The sequence below is a fragment of the Pan paniscus genome, chromosome 7 (assembly GCF_029289425.2).
Source record: "Pan paniscus chromosome 7, NHGRI_mPanPan1-v2.0_pri, whole genome shotgun sequence".
NCBI lineage: Eukaryota > Metazoa > Chordata > Mammalia > Primates > Hominidae > Pan > Pan paniscus.
The window spans coordinates 96,469,334-96,495,121 of NC_073256.2; the positions used below are offsets into that span (position 1 = coordinate 96,469,334).

Here is a 25,788-nt window from a genome sequence, read left to right on the forward strand (position 1 = left end):
GCATCCTCTTCTTGGGTCCCAGAGAGTAATCCTGCTTCATTGAATTAAGTGGGAGTCAATCATTTTTCTGTGAAAATTTTTTGAAGTTTTTTCACCAGAACCAGTTTCACTACCAATCCACCCACTCCTGCAGATTGGTTCCAACACTGGTTGCAGTCTGGGGAAATGCTGACTGGCTGGCAGGTAACTGAACGCTTCATCTGAGCTGTAGTGCTGATCAGAAACATAGTCATGGCTTTGGGAGATTCCAGTTGGAGACAGAATCTATTTTCCTGAGTGAGATTTCACTGAAGCAGGGCTGAATAGGTATAACGAAATCTCACCCAAGGTGAATAGAGTTTGATTACTGCCGGAACCCCCCTGAGCCAGGATCAAATTTCTGATCAGCCTTACTGCTGAGAATCACCTGGATGGTGGCTTCTCCCGTGTGCTTGCTACATGTCTAGAGAATTGTATGCCCCATTCGAACACCTACTAAACAAATTAGGCAGCTTGACATGAACAACACCTATGCATAGGTGGCCGGAAACAGAACACACCTGAGAAGATGCGATTGTAGCACTAAGAACTTTAAACTTCAGTCACATGAGAAGGAAATAGATTTAAATAATGTAATTCCTGTGAAATCATTTTTTCTTTTACAGTTAAAAGAAGAAACATGTGTGTCCAGAAAATATTGTTTGTGTGCTCCATGACTATACATGAAATCATGCTGTTTAGTTCATTTAAACAGTTGTGCATTTAAATCCCAGCACTTTGGGAGGCCGAGGTGGGCAGATCACCTGAAGTCAGGAGTTTGAGACCAACCTGGCCAACATGGTGAAACGCCATCTCTACTAAAAATACAAAAAATTAGCCAGGCATGGTGGTGCGTGCCTGTAGTCCCAGCTACTAGGGAGGCTGAGGCAGGAGAATCACTTGAACCCAGGAGGCGGAGGTTGCAGTGAGCCGAGGTCGTGCCATTGCACTCCAGCCTGGGTGACAGAGCAAGACTACATCTTAAAAAAAAAAAAAAAAAAAAAAAAAGTTGTGCATTAGTTAATTGTGGTCACGGGTGATAAAGTATAATAATTACCAACAATAATAATGTATTTTAATTTCTAAAAAATAGATTAGATTTTTTTTCTCCAATGGTGAGAGCATCTCCTTCCATTTTTTAAAGCTATAACTTTGCAAACAACATTACTTCTAAACTTTGCCCTGGTTTAGTAAAGCTGGTGGTTTATACCAGGGAGAAGTTAATCTCTGTAATGAAAAGGTAGCCACACAAACAACATGAGTTGAATTAGTTATAAATTGAGAAATGAAAGATGTGACATGAATGTCTCATATATTCAAATTCTGATTAAACTGAAGAAACAAATAGAATAATATAATTTGATAACTGAAACCAACTTTTTAAGACATTTATTTCAAATTTATATTTGAAGAAAAAGTTCACTGGAGAATACTTTTAAATGAACGAGGAACCACCCGTCTAAGAGATAATGGATTAAACCCAATCTGATTTAAGGTAGTTATATTCTTATGTTTGCCACCAAATTGACATTTGAAGCCAGAATGGCCATCTGTCCCTACCTGCATGATCAAGAACCAGGTTCCATTGCTAAACAGACAGCATCTACTGTTTAATAATCCATACCAAAATTTAGGGATCTTGATTGGTAGATTTCTACCAATAGATTTCTATTGGTAAATCTATTATTTAAAATACTTGCCACTTAAAAACAGCTGGTAAAAGCAAAATTGGCAGTTTTTCTAAATAAACGAGCTGGGTATATATCAAATTAACTCCTGCTGATATAAGACCAAGGAATGGTATATGTGGTGATTCAAATAATCAGTTATCAATGGTATACATACATGATCAATTTTTAAAGACCTGGACTACATCATGATGTATTTAAAGAAAAAAATCATAAATACACCATAACATTAAAATATACACACTAATGGGATTTCAATACTTCAAAATCATCTTTATGAATTTCAACTATCACTACTTTCTATATGTATGAAAGATATCTATATCATTAGTAATAGCTGAATGTTTTATAGCTAGATAACATCAAGTCAGCCGGGTGTGGTGACATGTGCCTATAGTCCCAGCTACTTGGAAGGCTGAGGCAGGACTTCTTGATCCCAGGAATCCAAGGCTGTGGTGAGCTATAATCATGCCATTGCACTCCAGCCTGAGTGACAGAGTGAGACTCCATCTCTAGAAAAAACCAAACAAACCAGAAAACCCCCCAAACACATCAAGTTAAGTGGAGTTTTATTCTCTGTTATAATGCACATTTTCCCTTTTTATAGTGCTTCAGGCTGATCCAAAGGTTAGTTACCAAGGGCTAGAAACAAGAATGAAACACAAACAGTGCTAACATTGCATATCACATGAAGGTGAGACTTTTCCAAAATAAAAATGAACAGCCATGTTCAAACTAATGATAATGTCTTCAAACAGAGGCTAAAAATACTAAAGACCAATTATATGTGCATATAGTATAACAGAAACTCTGGTTTTGCACTATTTCACAAGGCTTCCTGAATTTGTGCCTTGAGATTTTTCATTGGTTTTGGAAGGTTTGGGGTCATCATCTCTTCAAATATATGACTGTTTCCACCTTCATCTCTCTGTTCTCTCCTATGATAATCCAATTACATACTACATCCCATTTTCGGGATTTTGTCTCTTGGTGTTCTATTCTGTTTATTATTCCCCTTTCCTGGTTACTAATTTTCTCTTCTGCTTAATCTTTAGTTAAATCCATCATAGTAGCCAGCTACCAAGGGACTTCTGGTAGTCTTCTGTCATAGTAGCTGAGGGATTATCTGTGTGACTAATAGAATATGGCAGAAGCGACAGTGTGCCACTTTTGAGGCTTGGCTGCCGAAGACCTTATAACTTCTGTTTTGCTTGCTTGGATTTCTAGTTCTGAGGAAAACCAGCCACCATGTCGTAAGGACACTCAAGCAGCCCTCTGGAGAAGCCCTCATCAAAAGGAACCACCCTGCCACCCATATGAGGGAGCTCCTTTCAGATGGCTTTAGTCTCACTTAAGTCTTTAGATGACTGCCCCCAGGCAAGATCTGATGGCAACCTCATGAGAGATCTTGAGCAAGAACCAGCCAAACTGGGTGCAGTGGCTCATGCCTGTAATCCCAGCACTTTGGGAGGCTGAGGTGGGTAGACTGCTTGAGCCCAGGAGTTTGAGACTATCTTGGGCTACATGGTGAAACCCCATCTCTACTAAAAATACAAAAATTAGCCGGGCGTGGTGGCATGCGCCTGTATGCCCAGCTACTCGAGAGGCTGAGGCAGGAGTTACTTGAGTCCAGGAGGTCAAGGTTGCAGTGAGCCAAGATTGCACCACTGCACTCCGGCCTGGGTGACAGAGTGAGACCTTGTCTAAAAAAAAAAAAAAAAAAAAAAAAGAACCAGCCAAATTATAATCCTTAAATCTCGACTCATTTAATCTTTCCTATGAGAAAGATTAAATGATTTTTGCTGCTTTAAGTCACTGAGGCTTGGGGTGATTTGTGAACACAGCAATAAAAGCAAATCCACCCACCCATTAAGTTTTTAATTTCAGTTTTTGAATTTTTCAGTTGGTTTATTTTGGTAGTTTCAAGCTCTCTTCTAAAATTCCCAGTCTTTTTAAATCTCATAGAACATATTAAACATTTTTAAAAGTGTGTATAGTAAATGTGTTATGTGGAGCCCTGTGTTTCCATTATCTGTTATTTTCATTGTTTTCTTTTCCCATGCACACTGCCTTATCTCCTCATGATCCTGGTTATTATTACCTGAGTAGTGGATATTTTATATAAAATCTGTAGAAATAATTTGAGGCTTTGATAAAACACATTTTTTTGAGATGTACTTTACTTTGCTATTGGCAGGTATAGAAGCCAGCAATCCAAGATAATCTTGATTCAGTTTCAAGGATTAAAACTGATTTGAAGTTGAGCTTCAGACTCTTGAGTGGGCCAATCTACTTCACTCTTATTCCTGGCAGTAGCCAGCCATGTCTCAATCCAAAGTGTGGGGCATTTACTAGCTTCACTCCCAGCTTTGGTTGGTTTCTGGATTCCAAATTTTATTCCCTTATCCTACGGGGCTGTCAAAAGCCCTGCTACATTTCTCAGCTTCTCGGTTACCTCTTCCAGGACCATAAGATATCTGAGTGGAAAAGTGGCCCTACATGGCAGATTCACCTCTCTATTTCTTACTCATTTTCCATATTTTCCCATAATTTTAGACTTCCCATGTCTCTGAGCAATTCCTTTTAGTATATTTTGTCCAGCTTTTATTGTTCTCAGAGGGAAGGATGGTTTAAACTTTGAACCTTACAAAAAAGTGGAAATCTTTGTATTGTTTTATTAGCTAATCTAGAATTATAGTCACCTCAGAAAACAAAAGACGATATGCATTTTTTTTGCTATGGATCTGATAGTATAACTTATTCAAAACCACTCCCATATGATACGAACCAGTATTCTCCAGATGGTGTTTTGAAAAACTGCCAATCTACTCATTTATGACAAGTCAACTGGTCATAGCAAAATGTGAGAAACCACTATTGATAGAAACAAATCGTTTCTACAGAGACTGTCAAGCAGTTTCCTGCAGGACCAGATCACTAGACAAGCTGGCCATTGCTTCTCTTTAGTCTTCAGAGAAGGACACAGACTCCAGTTCTGTGGAAAACCAGTAGCCATGTTGTAAGGATACTCAATCAGTCATATGGAAAGGTCCACAGGACCCTGGGAATATTTCCACGTTTTCTCGATTGTTTAATATTACCATTATATCAGGATGCCTACCTAATGGTTAGTTACCTAAAAGATGAAAGGAAGAAATGTTTCAAATATATAAGGAAGTCTTATATTTGAAGTACTATGACTATCCATAACAAGAATTAGATGTCTAACTGTTCAGTATAATACTGAACAAGATAAACTGGAACTTAAAAATTCAGATAATTTTCATTAGAAAGGAAGGAAACAAATTGCCAGATGTGATTCTGTCACTTTAAAAGGAATATTTTAAGTATACGTATATTGCAGATAAAACCTTATTTCCTGTTGAAATACAGTTTGAGTTTATCTACAATAGAAAGATGAGCATTTTACCACAACACCTTTATAAGTTTTAGCATGTATTCCACTTGAGCTATAAGATTATAAAATTATATTCCTAATTTACAAATTTTAGATTCAAATGTTCAAAGTAGGTTATTTGTTGATTGTGTTTTCACTATCGTCACTATCTATTTATGGCTGTCTGCCATTTGGAGCTGGCCTTCAGCCTAGGACATATCCCTTAAAAGGAGAGTATGCTTCCAATTAATCAAGTTTCTTAATTTTCTCTATTATGTCTCAGATTTGTTCATCCTTCTACTGTTTTATTCTTTTCAAACCATCCTGCAGGTTACTTCCTTCTCCCCTTCCTTCTGTACACATCCCCCCAATTTCAATTTGCTCAGGAACTTTCAATGGTTACTGGGTCCTCACCTTGGCCTTCAAGGCTTCAGCATCATCTGAAGATCACCCGATCAGATCACCTGATCTACTTATTCAAAATCACTTCCATTACTTTTGAAATAAACCTCCACTTTATATAAGTTAGTCATGTCACCACTGTCCACATGATGCTTAGTTTTGCTGTTGTGATTCTCTTCTGGCTTAGGTGCTCTCTTTCCTCCTTACCTATCCAAACTATATCCATGACTTGGGTCAAATATCAAAGACCTACTACTCTTATTTATGAAGATCAAATGCTACCTTCTCCTACACATCTTTTCTGTCCAAACTGATCCATGCTTATCGTTCTTTGAACTTGCATTTTACTCATGATTTAGAAAGCAAAAACTCAAAGTACATCCTATACACAGGTTACAAACCTGTGGAGCCAGCGGCAGAATCTTCAAAATCTTCTAAAGTTCCCACACAAAATCCATGTTCAACAAATGCCTTTTAAATATATTCAACTTAGCGTCCAAATCTAAGTAAAGGAGTTTCATCGGACAGCGATGAGCCTGTTTAGCCCAGGAATTACCATTTGCTTCTCCCTTTTGGTAAATGAGCTGCCCAGATGACAAAACAGAAAGGTCAAAACTCACTTTGGTAGAGACCTGGTTCCTGGCCACAACACATAGATTATTTTTTTTCCATGGGTTATACAATGGGATGAAATGATAAACTCCTCCACACTAATTGTAGGTTGTCTATTTCATGGCTCCATGTTTTCAATGTAAAATATGCAGACCTTCTATTTAAACAAACTAGTAATTTATTTTTTCTTAGAAAATTACCTTCAGCAGGTGATTTTCTTAAACTCATATGCAGCAAATGTTGCTTTGGTATGTATGCTTTACAAAGAGAAAGAAAATATAAACAGGAAGGAAGGAATTCCAGTTTAGTATACTAACCAAGCAAGCATTAACTACCCTTTGAAATACTGTCTACAAATAGTATGCTTCCTGCCATAAGGTCTATAGAATTGTCCTGTGGTTTCTGCCTGTCAAGTGGCAAACTCCTATAGTAAAGCTTGTTTAATTTTCTTCAAAGAAGGCTACATATAATCACATGCTATTTCAATGGACAGTTTTTGAATCTCTTTTGCATAACACATTTTCTCTTATGCATAAAGCCAGTTTTGATAAAATATCAAGAAATATAACTTTCTACTCCTAAGTTCAGAAGCCAGAATGTTGGTAGCCCATATTTAAACGTTACTTTTTTGTTATTTTTTTGAGACGCAGTCTCGCTCTATCACCAGGCTGGAGTGCAGTGGCACAATCTCAGCTCACTGCAACCTCTGACTCCCTGGTTCAAGCGATTCTCCTGCCTCAGCCTCCCGAGTAGCTGGGATTACAGGCACGCGCCACCACGCCCAGCTAATTTTTGTATTTTTAGTAGAGACAGGGTTTCACCATGTTGGCCAGGCTGGTCTTGATTTCCTGACCTCGTGATCCACCCGCCTAAGCCTCCCAAAGTGCTGGGATTACAGGAATGTTACTGTTTCTACAGCAGTAGTCCTTTATCGTGGCTGCCCATGAAAACTACAAAGGGAACTTAAAAAAAATTGGTGCCTGGCTATGGGGATGCAAAGGCATAAGAATGATACAATGGACTTTGGGGACTCGGGGGAAATAGTGGGAGGGGGGTAAGGGATAAAAGACTACATATTGGGTATAGTGTACACTGCTTGGGTAATGAGTCCACCAAAATCTCAGGAATCACCACTGAAGAACTTATTCATGTAATCAAACACCACCTGTTCCCCCAAAATCTACTGAAATAAAAAATAAATTTAAAAAAATTGGTGCTTGTGTCCCATCCCAAAATTTGTGATTCAATTAATATGGTCTAGGGCTTTGGGCCCTGGTGTTTTTTTTTTTAAAAGCTCATCAAGTGATTCTCATATCCAGCCAGGGTTAAGAATTACTCTTCCAAGTAGAGAGGAAATGGGAGGACCAGAATATCAGGGGAAGAAAAAATAACAGTTTTTGAACAATAATGCTATAGTAGAAACAAAAATTCATTGCATACCTATATACACTAGGTGATATGCTAACCAAGTTTCATCTCATGTTCGTTATCTACTTACATATAACAGATCATTTTAAAGTTTAGTGGCTTAAAACAACAAACATTAGTATCTCACAGTTTCTGTGGTCAGGAATTTGGGAGCCACTTGGCTGAGTGCTCTGGTTCAAGGTTTCTCATGAAGTTTTAGGCAAGCGATGAGCCAGGACTGCAATTGTCAGAAGGCCTGACTGAGGCTGGATGGTCCTTTTATAAAAAGGCTCACTGACATGACTGTTGCTAGGAGGACACAGTCCCTTGCTAACTGTTGGTAGGGGGACCTAGTCCCTTACCCTGTGGGTCTCTTTGTGAAGAAGGCTGCTTGAGTGACTTCATGACATGGCAGCTGGCTTCCTCCAGAGCAAGTGATCCCAGACAGCAGGTTTTATGACCTTGTCTTGGAATTTACATATTATCAATTATGCCGCATTGTATTCATTAGAAGTGAAATACTAAATACAGCCTACTCAAGAAGAGGCAATCTCTCTATCTTTTGAAGGAAGGGGTATGAAAGAATTTGTGAACATATGTATTTAAAATAAATTTTTAAAAAATTTTGAATAATTTTTCTGGACTTATGATAGATTTAAGGAAAGGTTGCAAAAATAATACAGGGAGTTTCTATATACCCTTAACATGGTTTCATTTTTTTCTTAATATTATCTTATGTTACTGTGGTACATTGTGAAACCTAAGAAAGCAGCATTAGTAGACTATTATTCATTAAACTCTAGACTGTATTCAGATTCACCAATGTTTTCATTAATGTCCCCTTTTCTCTTCCAAGATCCAAATCCAGGATACTAAATTGCATTTAGTTGGCATGTTTCTTCTAGTCTGGAACAATTTCTCAATTTTTCCATGTGTTTCTTGACCTTGATAGTTTTGAGGAGTGCTGGTCAGGTATTTAAAAATGTCCCTCAATTTGGGTTTGTCTGATGTATTTTCTCATGGTCACACTGGGGTTATGAGTTTTTGGAAAGATTACCACAAAGATGAAGTGCCCTTTTCATCATACCATTTAAGGAGGTACATTCTCTCTGATCATGTTAACTTGATCATTTGGTCAAAGAGTTATCTACCAGGTTTCTCCAGGTAAAGTATTTTTCCCTTTCCACATGTCTTCCTTGGAAGCCAGTCACTACGTCTAGCCCATACTTAAGGTTCAGGGATATAGATACTCCTTCTCTACCTCCTGGAGAAGAAGTATCTGCACATATTACACTTGGGATTCTTTTGTAAAAAAGGTTTTTATAGACACATTTTAAAACCACACACATTTATTCTATTATTTAATGTTTACAACAATCCTATAAGGACTATCATTGTTCCTACTTTCTAGATAAATATATGGCTTAAAAAAGTGAAGTACTGTACCCAAGGTGACACAGCTAGCGAGACTTGGCATTTGACATGAGGTTGGTTTGACTCCAGAGTCTTTTTTTTTTCTTTACTGAACCTTTTAACCTTTGCACTGATAAGAACCTACTAATATAATTGAAACATATTTTAATATTCTACAAGATTTTCAAGAACTTAGTAGAAATGGCAATACAGAGCTTACTTGATGGTATCTTGTTGAATATTGTTCTTTCCCAGATATGTATCTGTCACATATACTTCTGTCTCCCCTGAGCACCTGGTACACAGGTACTCAGCAGATACTTATTGGCTGAAAAGAAAATGACTCTTCCTTCTTACAAGTTATCTACACTGTCCTGAATGTCTATCATGGGATGCCAAAACTTAAGATGGTCAATCCCTTAATGCTCAGACCCAGGGATGAAATCTGAGATATGACAGGGCTCACACCAGCATGACTAGATAGAACCTACAGGCTAGAAGGGTAGGACAAGCAGGAACTGTTAGTTTACTCTTTCCCTGTTCATACTTTACTGAACAATTATAACTGAAGATTCAGGTTATTTAGCGAATACTCAACCCCAAAATCCACTCAGGTAATGAGTATAATTTTTGGATTGCTAAAGTAATGGGTTGTTTTCATCATATCAAAGATTACACATCATATTTCTGGGTCATACATAATAAGTCATTTTCTCCAAATCTTGGGCATTTGGAAGCCCGGATCCCAGGAGAACCACGATAGTCTTTCGAGCAATCTCTTCTTATACATCAGGTGCTCAGATGGCTCAGGGATATGTCCCACACTTGGTTAAATTGGAACTCTGTCTCCCTGGGATATGACAGCTAACTTATGGAGAGGTGGGCAGAAAGCCTCCAAGCTCCTCTCCTATTTCTCCTCCCCTTCTCTTATTTGCTGTGTAGATGGAGAAATGGAAGCAGCCCAAAGGAAAGGGCTAGTTCCTACTATGCTCAGTATGCTAACAAACTCAGGGAGGCTTGGCAAAGTCTTCCAAGAGAAGACTCTAGTTCACCTGACCAACTATATTGAAAAACATTTTTCTTCTCTTCACTCTTCTAGCAAGAAAGTATGCTTGGAAGACATCGCTAGTTTCTTTCTCCTTACCTATGTCTATAGTTAGGAGATTCCCAGCTCCACATCCCTACTTACAGACTCCAGGGAAAAAGAAAATGACTTCTGTTAAAATGACTCCTATTAGGCTCTGGAAAAGGGAAAAGCTGGGCAAACTGAATGCTAATAGGGCTTGCTTCCAGTGCGGTCTACAAGGACACTTTAAAAAAGATTGTCCAAATAGAAATAAGCCGCCCCCTCATCCATGTCCCTTATGTCAAGGGAATCACTGGAAGGCCCACTGCCCCAGGGGATGAAAGTCCTCCGAGTCAGAAGCCACTAACCAGATGATCCAGCAGCAGGACTGAGGGTGCCCGGGCCAAGTGCCAGCCCATGCCATCACCCTCACAGAACCCCGGGTATGCTTGACCATTGAGGGTCAGGAGGTTAACTGTCTCCTGGATGCTGGCACGACCTTCTCAGTCTTACTCTCCTGTCCCAGACAACTGTCCTCCAGATCTGTCACTATCCAACGGGTCCTAGGACAGGCAGTCACTAGATACTTCTCCCAGCCACTAAGCTGTGACTGGGGAACTTTATTCTTTTCATATACTTTTCTAATTATGCCTGAAAGCCCCACTCCCTTGTTAGGGAGAGACATTCTAGCAAAAGCAGGGGCCATTATACACCTGAACATAGGAGAAAGAACATCCATTTGTTGTCCCCTGCTTGAGGAAGGAATTAATCCATCCTGAAGTCTGGGCAACAGAAGGACAATATGGACGAACAAAGAATGCCTGTCCTGTTCAAATTAAACTAAAGGATTCTGCCTCCTTTCCCTACCAAAGGCAGTACCCTCTTAGACCCAAGGCCCAACAAGGACTCCAAAAAATTGTTAAGGACCTAAAAGCCCAAGGCCTAGTAAAACCATGCAATAGCTCCTGCAATACTCCAATTTTAGGAGTACAGAAACCCAACAGACAGTGGAGGTCAGTGCAAGATCTCAGGATTATCAGTGAGGCTCTTGTCCCTCTATACCCAGCTGTACCTAACCCTTGTACTCTGCTTTCCCAAATACCAGAGGAACCAGAGTGGTTTACAGTCATGGACCTTAAGGATGCCTTTTTCTGCATCCCTGTACATCCCAACTCTCAATTCTTCTTTGCCTTTGAAGATCCTTCAAACCCAACGTCTCAACTCACCTGGACTGTTTTATCCCAAGGGTTCAGGGATAGCCCCCATCTATTTGGCCAGGCATTAGCCCAAGACTTTAGCCAGTTCTCATACTTGGACACTCTTGTCCTTTGGTACGTGGATGATTTACTTCTAGCCGCGCATTCAGAAACCTTGCGCCATCAAGCCACCCAAGCGCTTTTAAACTTCCTTGCCACTTGTGGCTACAAGGTTTCCAAACCAAAGGCTCAGCTCTGCTTACAGCAGGTTAAATACTTAAGGCTAAAATTATCCAAAGGCACTAGGGCCCTCAGTGAGGAATGTATCCAGCATATACTGGCTTATCCTCATCCCAAAACCCTAAAGCAACTAAGAGGGCTCCTTGGCATAACAGGCTTCTGCCGAATATGGATTCCCAGGTATGGCAAAATAGTCAGGCCATTAAATACACTAATTAAGGAAACTCAGAAAGCCAATACCCACTTAGTAAGATGGACACCTGAAGCAGAAGCGGCTTTCCAGGCCCTAAGGAAGGCCCTAACCCAAGCCCCAGTGTTAAGCTTGCCAACAGGGCAAGACTTTTCTTTATATGTCACAGAAAAAAAATAGGAATAGCTCTAGGAGTCCTTACACAGGTCTGAGGGACCAGCTTGCAGCCTGTGGCATACTTGAGTAAGAAAATTGATGTAGTGGCAAAGGGTTGGCCTCATTGTTTACAGGTAGTGGCAGCAGTAGCAGTCTTAGCCTCCGAAGCAGTTAAAATAATACAAGGAAGAGATCTTATGTGTGTGGACATCTCATGATGTGAACAGCACACTCACTGCTAAAGGAGACTTGTGGCTGTCAGACAACCATTTGCTTAAATATCAGGCTCTATTATTTGAAGGGCCAGTGCTGCGACTGCGCACTTGTGCAACTCTTAACCCAGCCACATTTCTTCCAGACAATGAAGAAAAGATAGAACATAACTGTCAACAGGTGATTGCTCAAACCTACGCCGCTCGAGAGGACCTTCTAGAGGTTCCCTTGACTGATCCCAACCTCAACTTGTATACTGATGGAAGTTCCTTTGTGAAAAAAGGACTTCAAAAAGTGGAGTATGCAGTGGTCAGTGATAATAGAATACTTGAAAGTAATCCCCTCACTCCAAGAACTAGCATTCAGCTGGCAAAACTAATAGCCCTCACTCGGGCACCAGAATTAGGAAAAGGAAAAATGGTAAATATATATACAGACTCTAAGTATGCTTACCTAGTCCTCCATGCCCACACAGCAATATGGAGAGAAAGGGAATTTCTAACTTTCGAGAACACCTATCAAACATCAGGAAGCCATTAGGAGATTATTATTGGCTGTACAGAAACCTAAAGAGGTGGCAGTCTTACACTGCCGGGGTCATCAGAAAGGAAAGGAAAGGGAAATAGAAGGGAACCGCCAAGCGGATATTGAAGCCAAAAGAGCTGCAAGGCGGGACCCTCCATTAGAAATGCTTATAGAAGGACCCCTCGTATGGGGTAACCCCCTCCAGGAAACCAAGCCCCAATACTCAGCAGAAGAAATCGAATGGGGAACCTCACAAGGACATTGTTTCCTCCCCTCAGGATGGCTAGCCACGAAAGAAGGAAAAATACTTTTGCCTGCAGCTAACCAATGGAAATTACTTAAAACCCTTCACCACACCTTTCACTTAGGCATTGATAGCACCCATCAGATGGCCAAATCATTATTTACTGGACCAGGCCTTTTCAAAACTATCAAGCAGATAGTCAAGGCCTGTGACGTGTGCCAAAGAAATAATCCCCTGCACTGCAGGGTATTATTTGAATACATTTGAATCCCTGTATCTTTAACCTCCTTGTTAAGTTTGTCTCTTCCAGAATCAAAGGTGTAAAACTACAAATCGTTCTTCAAATGGAGCCCCAGATGCAGTCCATGACTAAGATCTACCGAGGACCCCTGGACCAGCCTGCTAGACCATGCTCCAATGTTGATGACATCAAAGGCACCCCTCCCAAGGACCCCTGCATGACCCCTACTACACTCCAATTCAGCAGGAAGCAGTTAGAGCGGTTGTCGGCCAACCTCCCCAAGAGCACTTGGGTTTTCCTGTTGAGAGGAGGTACTGAGAGACAAGACTAGCTGGATTTCCTAGGCCGACTAAGAATCCCCAAGCCTAGCTGGGAAGGTGACGCATCCACCTTTAAACACAGGGCTTGCAACTTAGCTCACACCCAACCAATCAAGTAGTAAAGAGAGCTCACTAAAATGCTAATTAGGCAAAAACAGGAGGTAAAGAAATAGCCAAACATCTATCGCCTGCCTGAGAGCACAGGGGAAGGAACAATGATCGGGATATAAACCCAGGCATTTGAGCTGGCAATGGCTACCCACTTTGGGTCCCCTCCCTTTGTATGGGAGCTCTGTTTTCACTCTATTACATCTTGCAACTGCAAAAAAAAAAAAAAAAAAAAAAAATCTCCTATTAAAATAAAAAAAAAAAACAACTCCACATTAAAAATATGTTTGAATGACATTAACACGTTCTTATCAGTGCAAAGGTTAAGGGGTTACTCATCACAACAATATGAGGCATAGGTACTCAGGCATATTTATAAACATGCTTAAGGATGTGTTTGTATGAACTTAGTGGGTAAACATCTCCACATGTAACGATAAATAAATAAATATAAACTAATAGTGGGTAAACATCTCCACATGTAACGATAAATAAATAAATATAAACTAAATGTTGTCTGGAGAGAGAGAATCACATGCCTAGGATGTTCAGAGAAGCAGGTGGGCTTCAGCGCTGAGAGCAGTGGCTCTCCTGGCTGCTGCTGCTCGGCACACCCTCCATTCTCGCTGATCTGGAAAGGCTCCTGGTAGCTCAGCAACCAGCATGCCTGGAGTCTCCATTCCTTTCTCAGCAGAGAGCTGGGGGTGGGCCCAGAAAACCTAGATTAGAATCCTGACTGTGCCTCTTACTACCCAATGTGACCTCAAACAGTTCAATCTCTGTGCCTCAATTTCCTCATGTGTAACATAGAGATAGAGATGTCTAACTTCATACGGTCCCTGTGAAAATTAAATTAGATAATGAATAGGTGTAACATGCTTCACACAGTGGATGGTTCAGTAAGTGCTGGCTTTTGTAATGATCAAAACTTCCCTTTCCAATGATCTCAAGACTTAAAGATAGTGAAATGTGACTCTAAGAAAAAACAAAACTTAGTAATTTTCATAGCAAAACCCAGTGTGAGGATTCCAGACTGCAAGACAGGGAGATCTTTCTAGACTTGAAATGTGGCTAGTCTGAATTGAGATGTACTGTGAGTTTAAAATAAACACCAGATTTCTAAGATGTATTTAAAAAAAGAATCTAAACTACATCATTAATATTTTTAAAATACTGATTACATATTGAAATAACATTTTAGACACGGTGGTTAAATTTATATTATTAAAATTAATATCACCTATTTCTTTTCAGTTTTTAAAAATGTGGCTACTGGAAAACTTAACGTGTCTCACAACACTTTATATATATGTATATTTGGATGGCACTGTTCTAGAACATTGAAGTAACATTGAGAGAAGTACTTCATTAAACTAAATCCTAGGGCACTAAAATAGTTAATTCATCTCCCCAAGGTACTATTTGAAAATAACTCAATTACATGAGAACACAAAATGAAATATGTCACAAACTGCTAATCACATCATTAAATATAGTCTCCCTTGTTGCAGAGTATAATCATTCATGAAAATAAAGGGCTCAGGGACTTTCAAATCATGAAAAATTTCAAATATCCATTCAAAAAATCGTGTCATCCCTGCTAAGTTTGTCATAATCTAATCTGGCTGTAAATTAGTGCATGACATCTTCATCACAATTCACAGGTGCACTCAACTGGCACAAATACGCTTTTATTTATGCACAGAGCCAGGGAACGGGTGATCTTTGCTCAAAATAATGTGCTTAACTAATGGACCATCCCTTTTACCGTTGGGGAGGCCAGAAGTAATGAGGAGACACACATGAACTAACCAATATTAAACATTCAAGTAGCTAATTATGTGGTTTAAACTAGAAGACAAACAGATATATCTTTATTTTTTACTGATCCTCAAAGCTCATAAGTACCTAAATTTTTACTTATTCCCTTGTAGTAGTAAATTGCTATGAGAAAATGAAAGTAATACAAAACAAACAGAAATGACACTTGTATGCATTAAAAACTGTACTTTAAAAAATCTGTGGTCGATAATTAAGAAAAACATTTACAATTTGAATGATCAACTTTTAAAATGTTTAAGTTTAGAATAAAAACTGTGTGCTTTAAGAGGACACCCATTTCTTCTATTCCTACAACCTCCTGCAGCATTCTTTTTCCTTAGTTTCACTGTAAATATAGGTATCAGTGTCTCAATATATTTGATATAAACATTTCAAATTTCCAAATTCATAATTCAGGAGCTAAATAGTTTTACTTCTTTTTGGGCTCCTATGGAATTTTAAAGCCATGTCACATTGTATTTTTGATGGCAGTCCCTACTTCTGCAATGTTATCGTTGGCTATATTAAGCTTTATAGATAGTCAAGATGGAGAAATTTCAAGGAATTCCCAAGCACAGGGAGAAATTCCGCAGTTTTGGTTGGTAGGGCTGTGGCAATTATGCAGCTAAGTTCCAGGACTAGAAAAATGCTCTGAGGGGAAATTTAACTATGAGGGGGAAATGACATCTTCAGGAGAAATACCATTATGTATGGATAATGCCCAGTATCTTAATAGACTTGCCACCTACCTCAACCAAAGTTTTAAGTAAGTGATATACCTTAAACTTGTAAATAATAGAATACTCTATAAAATGTACAATCAACTTTGCTAGAAAACACGCATATCACAAGAGGGTTACTATATATGAATGTGTCTATTAAAAATATTCCTCTGCAATTCCTCTTTCTATAATTTTGGAAGAACTTTCATATCTTAAAATACCAGTAAATGCACATGAGCATGACCAAATTCCACATATCAGATTACAGCTGCAAAAACATTGTACTTCAAAATGAAGTCAAACACGAGCTCAGAACCAAGCAGACTCTAAAGACAGTGTGTACAAAACAGGAACAAGCAGGCCCTTTGGAAAGATAAGGAAAACATCAAAATCGTCTCAACTACTCTTAACTGATTAAATATATTTCTGTCAAGGGAAAGTAGATTTAATTTCCTAGGACAGCTCGGACTTTCTCACAACTCAGACTTTCTCATGATGGTTGTGAAGATTGTAAAATGGAACAATCACTTTAATCACGTTGGGAAACTGTTTGACAGCTTCTTATAAAATTAAACAAATGTCTACTTTATGCTTTCAGGTATTTACCCAAGCGAAGTGTAACCTCATACAATGTTTCCAGCACTGTTGGAAAGATTAAATAAAATCATAAACAAGAAAGTCGCTTACACAGGGTTGGGCATGTGGGAGGAGCTTATTAAATAGGTTCAATCGCCTTTTATGTTTTGAATGTATAATAAAAGGCGAAAGATTTATACCATCTGAAGAGAAAGCACAGTATATATTTTTGGATGTAATATTAAAAAGTACAGGGTTTTAATAGGGCAGACCTGGGTTTATGTCCTGGTCTATTACCCATTGTATTCACTGATTCAACCTTTTTCGGACCTACTCTGTGCAAAGCACTCTTCTAGATGTTGGGGATATTGTACTGAATGTGATAGTTTGAGACTTTACTCTTATGGGGTTCACATTCTAGCACCTTGGGCAAGATGTTTAAGTTTTCTGAACCTCATTTTTGCCTCCAACAGTTCAAGTAAATTCAGCACCTATGACATGCTGGGTATTACACTAAGTTTGGCAGCACAAGAACCAACTAGATAGAACCTATGTTTTCAAGTACTTTTAGAAGTCCAATGGGGGCAGCAGACAAATAATCACGCGAATTCAGGTGCTGTGAGAGGGATCAGGACCCATTGTTATGGGCAATAGCGAACTCAGTCCTGGGTGCCATGGAGATTGGTCTCAGGAGTGAGTCAAAGAAGGCTTCTTGGAGAAAGGCATTTAAATGCAGTCTGCAGAGTAAACCAGGCAAAAGGTCCTCACAATTCACATTATTAATAAGGTGAAATGAAAATATAGTTGGGAAAGTACACATCAATCAGTCCATAAAGTCCTTCATAATATAAAGCAGCACTATTTCTATTTTAAAGGCAATAGTATTAAACTGGAAAATCATGGTGTAGTCCTGAATCCAGTTTATACTGTCTTTGACAACATGCTGTCTTCCTAATATGTGCTTCATCTGGACTTTCCACATCTGCTTCCTCGATCCCAGTGCTTCTAGCTTTCTGCTTGAAGAAACTGGGTACTTGAATAAATTGTTTTTAATCATATGGGACCAATTCTGACTTCCAGGCAAGTTCCTGGGATTTGCTAAATTCACGGTCTGCGGTGTAGCTCTGTGGTAGGCCACAGTGGCCTCAAAGCATAAAACAAGCCTTCCAAATAACCACGAATCTTGCTATTCTGGTACCCACCAAACATTTAATAATTTTTTTCAAGCTAATTGAAAAGCCCTGTTTATGGGACTTGAATATAGTTTATACCATAAATAGCCAGAACTACAAAGCAGTACAGGAAACACTAGCTCTGCTGGAAGACTTTTGATTTGCATTTGCTTTTATTTTATATGCTACACAAACCTCTGAAAAATGGAAGTAGGGAGTGGGACTGGGGACAAGGGCTTAGTAAATTACTCTTTCCAAATACTGTGGCATTAAAATAAACTTGGATGAAGGATGTCATTAGAGAAATATAGACTACATTCAGCACATCCTCATTCCATGGTGTACACTCAGGCTGAATGAAGACCTTATAATTGCATCAGCAATTATGATGAAAGCCACTCCAACCACAAGAACGCTGAACCATTTAAGTAGATTTTTGAAAAAATGGTTTTTTTGTTTGTTTGTTTTTTTGAGATGGAGTCTCGCTCTGTCGCCAGGCTGGAGTGCAGTGGTGCGAACTCGGCTCACTGCAACCTCCACCTCCCCGGTTCAAGCGATTCCCCTGCTTCAGCATCCTGAGTAGCTGGGACTACAGGTGCGTGCCACCACACCTGGCTAATTTTTTGTATTTTAGTAGAGACAGGGTTTCACCTTGTTGGCCAGGATGGTCCTGATCTCCTGACCTCGTGATCCGCCCACCTCGGCCTCCCAAAGTGCTGGGATTACAGGTGTGAGCCACCGTGAAAAAATGTTTAAAGCACTTCATTTTCCTCTTGGGAAGTTGCAACAGTTGTTAGATACAGCAATTCTCCTACAAACGGCAAGGCTTTATGTGAAGGCTATACTCCGTCTTCAGAAACATCTGTTTTATAGTCAGATGTCAGAGATGTTTCCTGGATTGTCAGAAGAAAAGAGATTGTGATGTAGAAATGCCCATTCCCAAAATAATGGCAAGTATATAACCAGAACAAAATCATTGGTATATCTAATAAAAGTGGGCACCATGCAAAGTCTAATGGAACCCTCTTCTCCAGCCTAAGTATGCTTGAGAGCCTCATGTAAACAGAATAAATGTGTCTGGTGAAGTGAGAATGGGGAAGTTTTTGTTCCTTGAAGGGAGAAACTGACCAACAGTAGGAGGCAGCTACCTGGTGCCATGGCATCTGAGTTAAGGCCATCATCCAGTCCTCTCAGCTCCAGCATCAGTGCCTTCATATTTGTAGGCAACCATCCTTTTGACTTTAAGAGTTCTACCTCTGCCTGGAAGGATCTCACAAGATCCCCCTAGGCCCAAACCAACATATTAGCAACGTCGTTCTTTTTTTAAACCACTGTGTAAAATCCATATTTTAGACTAGTGGAAATGGTAGGGGAATGGGCATTGCTGTAGCAAATAGCAAGAGTGAAAGCAACTTATTCTTGGGTGGGATGAACCCAAGGAAAAGAGTAGGAAAAAGTTCTAGAAACAGAAAGATTGGTGAGGGGAACTTGGCTTAGAGTCGGAAAGACACCAAAATTTGGAAGGAAGTTAAAAAACGAGGAAGGGAGAGAAGAAGGAAGTTACTAGTTCTGAGACATCTTCTCCAGCTTCTAGGCCGCCTCTGAGAGACATGGTCAGGCCCTTTTTTCTGGGGAGTAGGAGAAATGCAGAAATTCCATTCAAACACTGGTTCATTTAACAAATACTTATTTAGCAACTAATGGTTCCAATCATTTTTCCTGGTGCTGGGGATTCAGCAGTGAAGAAGCAGAAACTGGTTTAAAGCAATTTGATATCTACAGTCATCTACTAACGAGTGAGATGTGATGTGAGTTCAGCCCCTGTGCCCACAACGGAATGGCCCCATCTACTTCCTAACAACTATATAATTTTAACTACCTGCAAATGACCAACAGCCTTCACCTCCCTAGTAGATCAGGAGCCCTTTATTTACTCTTTTATTCGTAGAGATGGGGTCTCACTATGTTGACCAGGTTGGTCTTGAATTCCTGGCCTCAAGAGATACTCCTGCCTCAGCCTCCCAAAATGTTGGAATTACAGGTGTGAGCCCCTGCACCTGGCCCCACTTTTTGTCTTTTATAGTGATTTTTACTGTATCTTTTCTGTACTTGTACACACAGGATGCTTGCCATTGTGTTATGGTCACCTACACCATTTAAACCAGTAAGATAGCATGCAGTCGCATAGTGTGGAAACAGCATATATCCTACCAGATAGCCCTGAGGTGGGGCAGGATCTACTATGGAGGTTTAGTGTGCGGAATCATCCAATATAACATGACCAGAGCTGCAACCTCTGATTTAGACAAGGAGTAAGGGTGCTGGCACCAGTGATCACCAGCTGCCCAACTACCAAAAAATTACGCTTCCAAAATCTCTTGATGTTTATTCCGCATGAAGAGAAATTGAGTTGTCCTATGTGTGCCACTCATGACAGAAGCCCTTTTTTCCCCTTTACTCACACTTTTAATGCATAGAGAAAAACCCAGGGCTTGGCCCATAGTAAACATTTAACAAACACTCAATTAGCATTTGGTAAATCTCTTCCAAGGAAAAGTGTCCCTGTGGAGAGCAGCAGGACATAGGCATCTGTGACTTACACCTATGGTGTCAGTAACTGAACCAGGGGTGGACCCTCCTTCCCTCTTTACCAGAGGTGACTTAGGCTGAACTCGGCCAGCCTGGGTGGTTCCAGGTGCGTGAATCTCCCCTCACCTACACTGTGTAAGGTGTTTGCCTTCTCACAGAATCACCTTAACTTCAGCTTGAACTTAGTCCTGCGCCCTGGAAGCTTCTAGTTAACTATCCTTTAGGCTAATCAAGAACTTCTCCTGGATGGGCAAGTGGTATCAGGCCAGGAGTTCAGGATATTCCTGCCTGCTCAGCCAAGGTATGGTCTCACAGTCCTCACACATCCCCCCAGGCAGCTGCAACATGGAACAGGGTTGGCACCAGAGGCAATGACTGCCAACTTGTGTGCAACTGGGGGCCAGCTATGATTTCTCACTCTGACTCGGAGGGGTGGGATCTCCTCAAACTGTAACACAACGCTACTCAATAAAAACACAATGCAAGTCACATATGTAATTCTGAATTTCCTGGTAGCCACACTAAAAAAAAAAAAGGAGAAATTAATTTTAATAACATAACTTATTTAGTATAACATATGCAATGTCATTTCAATGTGAAATCAATATTAAAAATTGACAAGATAATTTATATCCTTTTCCTCATACAACTCTTCAAAATCCAGCATGTATTTTAAACTTTTTTTTTTTCTTTTTTTGAGAAGTTGTTTTGCTCTTGTTGCCCAGGCTGGAGTGCAATGGTGCGATCTCGGCTCACTGCACTCTATGCCTCCTGGGTTCACGCCATTCTCCTGCCTCAGCCTCCCGAGTAGCTGGGATTATAGGTGTGCACCACCACATCTGGCTAATTTTGTATTTTTAGTAGAGACGGGGTTTCACCATGTTGGCCAGGCTAGTCTTGAATGCCTGACCTCACGTGATCCACCCACCTCAGCCTCCCAAAGTGCTGGGATTACAGGTGTGAGCCCGACCTTATTTTAAACTTTTAGCACATTCTAGTTCTGACTAGCATCATCTCAGATGCTCAAAAGCCATGTGTGGCTACTGTCCTGGATGGCACAGCGCTGAGGAGTTCAGGAATCTCTGAAGACATCTTGGGGTGACTGTTCCTAAACAAATCTTTTTGACTAAAAATCAGTTTAGGAAAAATAAAAATATTTATGAACGAATCACTAATAATTCTTGTGTGGGAAAATGTTTATTCTTGCAACGTAGATAACTAACTGTTTTAACAAAACAATGTTAACGAGAAAACTTTTGCTTTTTTTTTAACCACTCACATCTTAGTATCTGGACATATTTATTAGAGAAGAGGCAAGGTGGAGGAAGTCTTTAAACTGTCAGCTTGAAATCACATAAATAATCACACTGGAAAGACTTCTCCCTCTTAGGGCGCCCTTCCCTGACCAAAGAATGACTCCCTGGGCCAGCGTGCTGGTTCTTTCCTGGTGTTTGTTTACAGTGACAATACAAGAGCCCTATAAGGAAGAGAGGAAGAGAAATAGATTGGATCTTGGTTTCTAAGCTGTGGGCCTGAAGTTTCTGTCAGTCTGCTTGGACACTAACAACTGTCTCTTGACCGAACAATGTTTTTCAGTCAAAACTATTTACCAAATGCTAATATGAGGCAAGCACTGTTTCAGGTGCTGCTATTTACCCACCACATATTTGTATTATTTTCCAAATGTACATGGAAGATAGTATGAGTAAAATAAAAATTCATACACAAGCATTAATTCCCAGCAGCTGTTTCTCCTTTGCATTTTCCCAATCAATGGAATCTAAAAGTACATACATGTAAAGATTCTTGAAATTGCTTGATGCTAAAGTGTGATCTTTCAGCATCAAAAATCACTGTTTTGCTCTCCTTCAAGTGGTGTGAGTGGCATGACTTGAAGTCAGCCAGGATTCTTTTTTGTTTGTTTGTTTTTGAGACAGAGTTTTGTTCTTGTTGCCCAAGCTGGAGTGCAGTGGCACGGTCTTGGCTCACTGCAACCTCCACCTCCTAGGTTCAAGCGATTCTCAGCCTCCCAAGTAGCTAGGGTTACAGGTGCCCACCACCATGCCCAGCTAATTTTTGTATTTTTTTTAGTAGAAACGGGGTTTCACCATGTTGGCCAGGCTGGGCTCGAACTCCTGACCTCAGGTGATCCGCCCACCTCCATCTCCAAAAGTGCTGGGATTACAGGCATGAGCCACCGTGCCTGGCCCCAGTCAGGATTCTGAGATGAGATCTACCCATTGCTTGTTATTGAGTTAATGGTCTCTTGTTAAGCAGCACTGGGTTTTAGAACCAACTATGGGCTGAGTTTAATTATTCAATGTTAATACATTCAACACAGATGATTTCATTATATAAATGCACTGGCTACTTTGCAGTATTTCCTTAGGCATAATAAGCTTTTACCATAAAAGCCAAATCAACATTGATCTGCAAAACTGTCATTTTATATGCACTGTCAAGGAAAAAAGATAAAAAGGAAAAAAAAAAACAACACAAAGTGAGATAAAGTAAACCTTTATCAAGGAACTGGACCAATACAATGATCAAACCAGCTCTCTCCATCCCTTTGGGGCAATCTGATTTATAAGCTGAGGTTTCAAAGTGTATTTTATTTAATCGCTGAGGGCAAGAGAACAGTAGGAGGTTTTGAGCCAAGCTCTTTATAATGCTAGCCTGCTCTGCTTTGGGGGTAAACTTAAAAAAACTTAAAAAAAAAAAAAACGAAACAGAGTTTCGTTCTTGTTGCCCAGGCTGGAGTGCAATGGTGTGATTTTGGCTCACTGCAACTTCCACCTACCGGGTTCAAGTGATTCTCCAGCATCAGCCTCCCTAGTGGCTAGGATTACAGGCCTGTGCCACCACGCCTGGCTAATTCTGTATTTTTAGTAGAGACAGGGTTTCTCCATGTTGGTCAGGCTGGTCTCGAACTCCCGACCTCAGGTGATCTGCCCGCCTTGGCCTCCCAAAGTGCTGGGATTACAGGCATGAGCCACCGCGCCTGGCCAAAAAAATAATCTTTTAAAGTTGGCATTTTCAAGCCAGTCTAATAATCCCACCAGTTCCATTTCCTTTCAGTTGCAGTAGGAAAGAGCAAAATGCTGCCCTGGTGAACAAGTAAAAAGTATTCATGTTTCAAAGCTGGCTGGTAGACAGTAGCCAGCCAACTCCTCCTGTATTTCCAAGCAAACACAAGGCAAAGCGATGTTTTTTTATACCTTTTATAAACAATCTGTGTTTAAACAAGGCATACACAATGCTTTCTTTCCAGTCTCTAAAAGCTGGCCACTGTTATGTGTTTCATTATACTCCTAAATCCTAAAGAATAAAACAGCCAGCTAGGTAGTGACTGTTTGATCTGCACGTCTTGGCTGGAGATGAGAGTGCAAAGCAAACCTGCCCAGGCTCCTGTTTCTAAACTCCTCCAGCCAGGAGCGCCTCAGGCTTGCAGTGCAGCAAAGCCAAACTCTTCCTTCCTGCTGGAGGAGGGCAAGGAATATACAGCACACACCAGTTGCATTCATGAGGAAACAATCTTCCTGCCCACCAGCACTATATTTAGAGCCATCTCTTGGCAATGCAAACTTATATTTCTGGGCTTTCTGCCACTTGGACAAAAAAAAAAAGGAGGGGGGACAAGAAAAACTGGTTTGGTTCCAGTGCTGAGCCCAAACAACAAAAGTTAAATGTGGCCTTCCCCATTGATGCATTTCTGTGTCAAACATCACTCCTTCTTCAAAAGCAGTGAACACTGGATGTGGCTCTAAAGAATGGAATGCTTTTTTCCCCTTCCAATTCTAACAAGTAAAATGTGTCCTACTCTCTAAGGGGACATTTTATAAAGAAGGAAGCAATGAAGCAAATTTATCTGAAAAGGACAGAATGTTTTAAAAATGTTTAAAGTAATATCATCCATGCTGGGGCTGTCAGCTTCCCCAAACATGCAGTAACCCCTGAGAAAAGTTAGAGCCCAAAGTCAGCTACAGGGTTGATGGAAAAAATATGCAGTGCTAAATAGCTAGGCCTCTCCGACCCTCAAAGGCAGACCCCATGAGAGATGCTCCCTAGCATTTGCTGTTTTGCTACATGAACATCTAGCGTCTGGGAATTTCAGGGCTCTTCACTTCCAGAAGTGATGCAGGCAGAGACCTTAGTGCGTACACCCTAAGCAAGCAGCTGCCAGTCTTACTCACTTGGCTTCGAACTGTGGAATGCCACTGTCTATCAGAGATGAGCAAAACAAACGTCTCTCCTGTCTACTCCCAAACCTAAAGGGCCTTTCCTGACTTTCTTCTGTTTTTTTTTTTCCTTACAATTGTATTTTCTGAACTATTTTTAACATTTCTTTCAGTTTAATATCTTGTCATGGTGCTGACTGCTCAGAAATGTAGAATACTAACGGGACAGCCAGTATCTCCCATAAATGCAACACCAAGCAGGACAGCCATTTAGTGGTTTGGATAAGTATTTCCTCCGCACTGGTATGTGCAGTCACCTCTAACTAGTTCAACAAATATAGAAAAGGAAAGAACAAAAATATCTGCAGCTTTGCAGCCATTTTCCCATGCTAAAATTATAACAGAAAATTAAAACAAGTATTAAATTTCTTTTGAAAACCCTCCACAAAATTTCTTAAAATTACAAAATGATATGTATGTATGCAAATTAACTCCACTTGACATGAAATATGAACACTTCTGAAAGCCCAGAATAGTTCCTTATAATACCTATTCCAGTTTGGGATTTCATAAACGGATAAATGCAAAAAGAAACTGACTTGCTGCCAAACAAAAAACCATTCTCATTGCTCAGGTCTTAAAGACTGTTCACAAGGCCTCCTCCTTCCAGGCCTAGGGTAGATTGTAAGCCCTGCTCCCCTGCAGTTAGGCATGACCCCATGATCTGCTTGGGTCAGTGGAAAGTGAGCAGAAGTGACATGTGTTGCCTCTCTAACGCTGGTGCTCAGTTCTCTGTGTTCTCTTCTTCGCTACATTTACCTGAATCCTGGATGGGCATGAAGCATAAGCCAGAAATATATTAAAGACTTTGACTGTTTAAGAGACTTTGCTGTTTAAGTCTACTGAGATTTGGGGCTGCTTGTCACCATGGCAGACCTAGACTACTCTGACCAATGTAGTAAATTAGTAAAAAATTAACAATTAGCAGAAGATAATAGGGTAAAAGTTCATCATAGGTCTAGTACCAAGAAGGCACTCAATTGTGTCACTCCTTCCACAGTGTCCCTTCCCACCATGGCTTAAGATTTGCATCCACTCGACTTCCAGGATATATCCAGGATCTATTGAAACCCAAAGCAAATAAAACACTTAAAAAGAAAAAACAGGGCCGGGCACAGTAGCTCACACCTGTAATCCCAGCACTTTGGGAGGCCAAGGCGGGCAGATCATGAGGTCAGGAGTTCAAGACCAGCCTGGCCAACATGGTGAAACCCTGTCTCTACTAAATTAGCCA

The 25,788-nt window shown here is 40.2% G+C and overlaps 1 protein-coding gene and 1 non-coding gene across 5 annotated transcripts in view; both read right to left on the reverse strand.

Annotated features, from left to right (window-relative positions):
* The window catches only part of ZNF704 (zinc finger protein 704), a 244,795-nt gene that overhangs the window by 99,857 nt on the left and 119,150 nt on the right, over nt 1-25,788 (reverse strand). The window lies entirely within an intron of this gene.
* LOC112440766 (U11 spliceosomal RNA) lies at nt 20,042-20,175 on the reverse strand. Its single transcript, XR_003028779.2, has one exon. It is a non-coding gene; the product is annotated as a U11 spliceosomal RNA (small nuclear RNA).